Here is a 9,068-nt window from a genome sequence, read left to right as displayed (position 1 = left end):
TTTCTCTGAAGGAAATTAAAATATTGATCTAGCAGATCCACCAACTTCTAATTAAATTACATTTTCTGCAAAATTTCTTAAAGGCAAAAGGCATGAAGGGCTTTGCCATGGATTCAATATGAACTTTGAAGTCTCTCGCCAACGATCTTTGATCCTTTTTGCTTAATATTACCACTTTAATTTATTTTAAATAATTTCTCTGAAGGAAATTGAAATTGTGATCTAGCAGATCCATCAACTTCTAATTAAATTACATTTTCTGCAAAATTTCTTAAAGGCAAAAGGCATGAAGGGCTTTGCCATGGATTCAATATGAACTTTGAAGTCTCTCGCCAACGATCTTTGATCCTTTTTGCTTAATATTACGACTTTAATTTATTTTAAATAATTTCTCTGAAGGAAATTGAAATTGTGATCTAGCAGATCCACCAACTTCTAATTAAATTACATTTTCTGCAAAATTTCTTAAAGGCAAAAGGCATGAAGGGCTTTGCCATGGATTCAATATGAACTTTGAAGTCTCTCGCTAACGATCTTTGATCCTTTTTGCTTAATATTACCACTTTAATTTATTTTAAATAATTTCTCTGAAGGAAATTGAAATTGTGATCTAGCAGATCCACCAACTTCTAATTAAATTACATTTTCTGCAAAATTTCTTAAAGGCAAAAGGCATGAAGGGCTTTGCCATGGATTCAATATGAACTTTGAAGTCTCTCGCCAACGATCTTTGATCCTCTTTGCTTAATATTACCACTTTAATTTATTTTAAATAATTTCTCTGAAGGAAATTGAAATTGTGATCTAGCAGATCAACCAACTTCTAATTAAATTACATTTTCTGCAAAATTTCTTAAAGGCAAAAGGCATGAAGGGCTTTGCCATGGATTCAATATGAACTTTGAAGTCCCTCGCCAACGATCTTTTTGCTTAATATTACGACTTTAATTTATTTTAAATAATTTCTCTGAAGGAAATTGAAATATTGAACTAGCAGATCCACCAACTTCTAATTAAATTACATTTTCTGCAAAATTTCTTAAAGGCAAAAGGCATGAAGGGCTTTGCCATGGATTCAATATGAACTTTGAAGTCTCTCGCCAACGATCTTTGATCCTTTTTGCATAATATTACCACTTTAATTTATTTTAAATAATTTCTCTGAAGGAAATTGAAATTGTGATCTAGCAGATCCATCAACTTCTAATTAAATTACATTTTCTGCAAAATTTCTTAAAGGCAAAAGGCATGAAGGGCTTTGCCATGGATTCAATATGAACTTTGAAGTCTCTCGCCAACGATCTTTGATCCTTTTTGCTTAATATTACGACTTTAATTTATTTTAAATAATTTCTCTGAAGGAAATTGAAATTGTGATCTAGCAGATCCACCAACTTCTAATTAAATTACATTTTCTGCAAAATTTCTTAAAGGCAAAAGGCATGAAGGGCTTTGCCATGGATTCAATATGAACTTTGAAGTCTCTCGCTAACGATCTTTGATCCTTTTTGCTTAATATTACGACTTTAATTTATTTTAAATAATTTCTCTGAAGGAAATTAAAACATTGATCTAGCAGATCCACCAACTTCTAATTAAATCACATTTTCTGCAAAATTTCTTAAAGGCAAAAGGTGTGAAGGGCTTTGCCATGGATTCAATATGAACTTTGAAGTCCCTCGCCAACGATCTTTGATCCTTTTTGCATAATATTACCACTTTAATTTATTTTAAATAATTTCTCTGAAGGAAATTGAAATTGTGATCTAGCAGATCCACCAACTTCTAATTAAATTAAATTTTCTGCAAAATTTCTTAAAGGCAAAAGGCATGAAGGGCTTTGCCATGGATTCAATATGAACTTTGAAGTCTCTCGCCAACGATCTTTGATCCTTTTTGCTTAATATTACGACTTTAATTTATTTTAAATAATTTCTCTGAAGGAAATTAAAATATTGATCTAGCAGATCCACCAACTTCTAATTAAATTAAATTTTCTGCAAAATTTCTTAAAGGCAAAAGGCATGAAGGGCTTTGCCATGGATTCAATATGAACTTTGAAGTCTCTCGCCAACGATCTTTGATCCTTTTTGCTTAATATTACGACTTTAATTTATTTTAAATAATTTCTCTGAAGGAAATTAAAATATTGATCTAGCAGATCCACCAACTTCTAATTAAATTACATTTTCTGCAAAATTTCTTAAAGGCAAAAGGCATGAAGGGCTTTGCCATGGATTCAATATGAACTTTGAAGTCTCTCGCCAACGATCTTTGATCCTTTTTGCTTAATATTACCACTTTAATTTATTTTAAATAATTTCTCTGAAGGAAATTAAAATATTGATCTAGCAGATCCACCAACTTCTAATTAAATTACATTTTCTGCAAAATTTCTTAAAGGCAAAAGGCATGAAGGGCTTTGCCATGGATTCAATATGAACTTTGAAGTCTCTCGCCAACGATCTTTGATCCTTTTTGCTTAATATTACCACTTTAATTTATTTTAAATAATTTCTCTGAAGGAAATTGAAATTGTGATCTAGCAGATCCACCAACTTCTAATTAAATTAAATTTTCTGCAAAATTTCTTAAAGGCAAAAGGCATGAAGGGCTTTGCCATGGATTCAATATGAACTTTGAAGTCTCTCGCCAACGATCTTTGATCCTTTTTGCTTAATATTACGACTTTAATTTATTTTAAATAATTTCTCTGAAGGAAATTAAAATATTGATCTAGCAGATCCACCAACTTCTAATTAAATCACATTTTCTGCAAAATTTCTTAAAGGCAAAAGGTGTGAAGGGCTTTGCCATGGATTCAATATGAACTTTGAAGTCCCTCGCCAACGATCTTTGATCCTTTTTGCATAATATTACCACTTTAATTTATTTTAAATAATTTCTCTGAAGGAAATTGAAATTGTGATCTAGCAGATCCACCAACTTCTAATTAAATTAAATTTTCTGCAAAATTTCTTAAAGGCAAAAGGCATGAAGGGCTTTGCCATGGATTCAATATGAACTTTGAAGTCTCTCGCCAACGATCTTTGATCCTTTTTGCTTAATATTACCACTTTAATTTATTTTAAATAATTTCTCTGAAGGAAATTGAAATTGTGATCTAGCAGATCCATCAACTTCTAATTAAATTACATTTTCTGCAAAATTTCTTAAAGGCAAAAGGCATGAAGGGCTTTGCCATGGATTCAATATGAACTTTGAAGTCTCTCGCCAACGATCTTTGATCCTTTTTGCTTAATATTACGACTTTAATTTATTTTAAATAATTTCTCTGAAGGAAATTGAAATTGTGATCTAGCAGATCCACCAACTTCTAATTAAATTACATTTTCTGCAAAATTTCTTAAAGGCAAAAGGCATGAAGGGCTTTGCCATGGATTCAATATGAACTTTGAAGTCTCTCGCTAACGATCTTTGATCCTTTTTGCTTAATATTACCACTTTAATTTATTTTAAATAATTTCTCTGAAGGAAATTGAAATTGTGATCTAGCAGATCCACCAACTTCTAATTAAATTACATTTTCTGCAAAATTTCTTAAAGGCAAAAGGCATGAAGGGCTTTGCCATGGATTCAATATGAACTTTGAAGTCTCTCGCCAACGATCTTTGATCCTCTTTGCTTAATATTACCACTTTAATTTATTTTAAATAATTTCTCTGAAGGAAATTGAAATTGTGATCTAGCAGATCAACCAACTTCTAATTAAATTACATTTTCTGCAAAATTTCTTAAAGGCAAAAGGCATGAAGGGCTTTGCCATGGATTCAATATGAACTTTGAAGTCCCTCGCCAACGATCTTTTTGCTTAATATTACGACTTTAATTTATTTTAAATAATTTCTCTGAAGGAAATTGAAATATTGAACTAGCAGATCCACCAACTTATAATTAAATTACATTTTCTGCAAAATTTCTTAAAGGCAAAAGGCATGAAGGGCTTTGCCATGGATTCAATATGAACTTTGAAGTCTCTCGCCAACGACCTTTGATCCTTTTTGCTTAATATTACCACTTTAATTTATTTTAAATAATTTCTCTGAAGGAAATTGAAATATTGAACTAGCAGATCCACCAACTTATAATTAAATTACATTTTCTGCAAAATTTCTTAAAGGCAAAAGGCATGAAGGGCTTTGCCATGGATTCAATATGAACTTTGAAGTCTCTCGCCAACGACCTTTGATCCTTTTTGCTTAATATTACCACTTTAATTTATTTTAAATAATTTCTCTGAAGGAAATTGAAATTGTGATCTAGCAGATCCATCAACTTCTAATTAAATTAAATTTTCTGCAAAATTTCTTAAAGGCAAAAGGCATGAAGGGCTTTGCCATGGATTCAATATGAACTTTGAAGTCCTTCGCCAACGATCTTTTTGCTTAATATTACGACTTTAATTTATTTTAAATAATTTCTCTGAAGGAAATTGAAATATTGAACTAGCAGATCCACCAACTTATAATTAAATTACATTTTCTGCAAAATTTCTTAAAGGCAAAAGGCATGAAGGGCTTTGCCATGGATTCAATATGAACTTTCAAGTCTCTCGCCAACGATCTTTGATCCTTTCTGCTTAATATTACCACTTTAATTTATTTTAAATAATTTCTCTGAAGGAAATTGAAATTGTGATCTAGCAGATCCATCAACTTCTAATTAAATTACATTTTCTGCAAAATTTCTTAAAGGCAAAAGGCATGAAGGGCTTTGCCATGGATTCAATATGAACTTTGAAGTCTCTCGCCAACGATCTTTGATCCTTTTTGCTTAATATTACGACTTTAATTTATTTTAAATAATTTCTCTGAAGGAAATTGAAATTGTGATCTAGCAGATCCACCAACTTCTAATTAAATTACATTTTCTGCAAAATTTCTTAAAGGCAAAAGGCATGAAGGGCTTTGCCATGGATTCAATATGAACTTTGAAGTCTCTCGCTAACGATCTTTGATCCTTTTTGCTTAATATTACCACTTTAATTTATTTTAAATAATTTCTCTGAAGGAAATTGAAATTGTGATCTAGCAGATCCACCAACTTCTAATTAAATTACATTTTCTGCAAAATTTCTTAAAGGCAAAAGGCATGAAGGGCTTTGCCATGGATTCAATATGAACTTTGAAGTCTCTCGCCAACGATCTTTGATCCTCTTTGCTTAATATTACCACTTTAATTTATTTTAAATAATTTCTCTGAAGGAAATTGAAATATTGAACTAGCAGATCCACCAACTTCTAATTAAATTACATTTTCTGCAAAATTTCTTAAAGGCAAAAGGCATGAAGGGCTTTGCCATGGATTCAATATGAACTTTGAAGTCTCTCGCCAACGATCTTTGATCCTTTTTGCTTAATATTACCACTTTAATTTATTTTAAATAATTTCTCTGAAGGAAATTGAAATATTGAACTAGCAGATCCACCAACTTCTAATTAAATTACATTTTCTGCAAAATTTCTTAAAGGCAAAAGGTATGAAGGGCTTTGCCATGGATTCAATATGAACTTTGAAGTCCCTCGCCAACGATCTTTGATCATTTTTGCATAATATTACCACTTTAATTTATTTTAAATAATTTCTCTGAAGGAAATTGAAATAGTGATCTAGCAGATCCACCAACTTCTAATTAAATTACATTTTCTGCAAAATTTCTTAAAGGCAAAAGGCATGAAGGGCTTTGCCATGGATTCAATATGAACTTTGAAGTCTCTCGCCAACGATCTTTGATCCTCTTTGCTTAATATTACCACTTTAATTTATTTTAAATAATTTCTCTGAAGGAAATTGAAATTGTGATCTAGCAGATCAACCAACTTCTAATTAAATTACATTTTCTGCAAAATTTCTTAAAGGCAAAAGGCATGAAGGGCTTTGCCATGGATTCAATATGAACTTTGAAGTCCCTCGCCAACGATCTTTTTGCTTAATATTACGACTTTAATTTATTTTAAATAATTTCTCTGAAGGAAATTGAAATATTGAACTAGCAGATCCACCAACTTCTAATTAAATTACATTTTCTGCAAAATTTCTTAAAGGCAAAAGGCATGAAGGGCTTTGCCATGGATTCAATATGAACTTTGAAGTCTCTCGCCAACGATCTTTGATCCTTTTTGCATAATATTACCACTTTAATTTATTTTAAATAATTTCTCTGAAGGAAATTGAAATTGTGATCTAGCAGATCCATCAACTTCTAATTAAATTACATTTTCTGCAAAATTTCTTAAAGGCAAAAGGCATGAAGGGCTTTGCCATGGATTCAATATGAACTTTGAAGTCTCTCGCCAACGATCTTTGATCCTTTTTGCTTAATATTACGACTTTAATTTATTTTAAATAATTTCTCTGAAGGAAATTGAAATTGTGATCTAGCAGATCCACCAACTTCTAATTAAATTACATTTTCTGCAAAATTTCTTAAAGGCAAAAGGCATGAAGGGCTTTGCCATGGATTCAATATGAACTTTGAAGTCTCTCGCTAACGATCTTTGATCCTTTTTGCTTAATATTACGACTTTAATTTATTTTAAATAATTTCTCTGAAGGAAATTAAAACATTGATCTAGCAGATCCACCAACTTCTAATTAAATCACATTTTCTGCAAAATTTCTTAAAGGCAAAAGGTGTGAAGGGCTTTGCCATGGATTCAATATGAACTTTGAAGTCCCTCGCCAACGATCTTTGATCCTTTTTGCATAATATTACCACTTTAATTTATTTTAAATAATTTCTCTGAAGGAAATTGAAATTGTGATCTAGCAGATCCACCAACTTCTAATTAAATTAAATTTTCTGCAAAATTTCTTAAAGGCAAAAGGCATGAAGGGCTTTGCCATGGATTCAATATGAACTTTGAAGTCTCTCGCCAACGATCTTTGATCCTTTTTGCTTAATATTACGACTTTAATTTATTTTAAATAATTTCTCTGAAGGAAATTAAAATATTGATCTAGCAGATCCACCAACTTCTAATTAAATTAAATTTTCTGCAAAATTTCTTAAAGGCAAAAGGCATGAAGGGCTTTGCCATGGATTCAATATGAACTTTGAAGTCTCTCGCCAACGATCTTTGATCCTTTTTGCTTAATATTACGACTTTAATTTATTTTAAATAATTTCTCTGAAGGAAATTAAAATATTGATCTTGCAGATCCACCAACTTCTAATTAAATTACATTTTCTGCAAAATTTCTTAAAGGCAAAAGGCATGAAGGGCTTTGCCATGGATTCAATATGAACTTTGAAGTCTCTCGCCAACGATCTTTGATCCTTTTTGCTTAATATTACCACTTTAATTTATTTTAAATAATTTCTCTGAAGGAAATTAAAATATTGATCTAGCAGATCCACCAACTTCTAATTAAATTACATTTTCTGCAAAATTTCTTAAAGGCAAAAGGCATGAAGGGCTTTGCCATGGATTCAATATGAACTTTGAAGTCTCTCGCCAACGATCTTTGATCCTTTTTGCTTAATATTACCACTTTAATTTATTTTAAATAATTTCTCTGAAGGAAATTGAAATTGTGATCTAGCAGATCCACCAACTTCTAATTAAATTAAATTTTCTGCAAAATTTCTTAAAGGCAAAAGGCATGAAGGGCTTTGCCATGGATTCAATATGAACTTTGAAGTCTCTCGCCAACGATCTTTGATCCTTTTTGCTTAATATTGCGACTTTAATTTATTTTAAATAATTTCTCTGAAGGAAATTAAAATATTGATCTAGCAGATCCACCAACTTCTAATTAAATCACATTTTCTGCAAAATTTCTTAAAGGCAAAAGGTGTGAAGGGCTTTGCCATGGATTCAATATGAACTTTGAAGTCCCTCGCCAACGATCTTTGATCCTTTTTGCATAATATTACCACTTTAATTTATTTTAAATAATTTCTCTGAAGGAAATTGAAATTGTGATCTAGCAGATCCACCAACTTCTAATTAAATTAAATTTTCTGCAAAATTTCTTAAAGGCAAAAGGCATGAAGGGCTTTGCCATGGATTCAATATGAACTTTGAAGTCTCTCGCCAACGATCTTTGATCCTTTTTGCTTAATATTACCACTTTAATTTATTTTAAATAATTTCTCTGAAGGAAATTGAAATTGTGATCTAGCAGATCCATCAACTTCTAATTAAATTACATTTTCTGCAAAATTTCTTAAAGGCAAAAGGCATGAAGGGCTTTGCCATGGATTCAATATGAACTTTGAAGTCTCTCGCCAACGATCTTTGATCCTTTTTGCTTAATATTACGACTTTAATTTATTTTAAATAATTTCTCTGAAGGAAATTGAAATTGTGATCTAGCAGATCCACCAACTTCTAATTAAATTACATTTTCTGCAAAATTTCTTAAAGGCAAAAGGCATGAAGGGCTTTGCCATGGATTCAATATGAACTTTGAAGTCTCTCGCTAACGATCTTTGATCCTTTTTGCTTAATATTACCACTTTAATTTATTTTAAATAATTTCTCTGAAGGAAATTGAAATTGTGATCTAGCAGATCCACCAACTTCTAATTAAATTACATTTTCTGCAAAATTTCTTAAAGGCAAAAGGCATGAAGGGCTTTGCCATGGATTCAATATGAACTTTGAAGTCTCTCGCCAACGATCTTTGATCCTCTTTGCTTAATATTACCACTTTAATTTATTTTAAATAATTTCTCTGAAGGAAATTGAAATTGTGATCTAGCAGATCAACCAACTTCTAATTAAATTACATTTTCTGCAAAATTTCTTAAAGGCAAAAGGCATGAAGGGCTTTGCCATGGATTCAATATGAACTTTGAAGTCCCTCGCCAACGATCTTTTTGCTTAATATTACGACTTTAATTTATTTTAAATAATTTCTCTGAAGGAAATTGAAATATTGAACTAGCAGATCCACCAACTTCTAATTAAATTACATTTTCTGCAAAATTTCTTAAAGGCAAAAGGCATGAAGGGCTTTGCCATGGATTCAATATGAACTTTGAAGTCTCTCGCCAACGATCTTTGATCCTTTTTGCTTAATATTACCACTTTAATTTA

This window comes from Phlebotomus papatasi, unplaced genomic scaffold (assembly GCF_024763615.1).
Source record: "Phlebotomus papatasi isolate M1 unplaced genomic scaffold, Ppap_2.1 HiC_scaffold_31, whole genome shotgun sequence".
NCBI lineage: Eukaryota > Metazoa > Arthropoda > Insecta > Diptera > Psychodidae > Phlebotomus > Phlebotomus papatasi.
Note: the sequence above shows the minus strand (reverse complement) of the source record.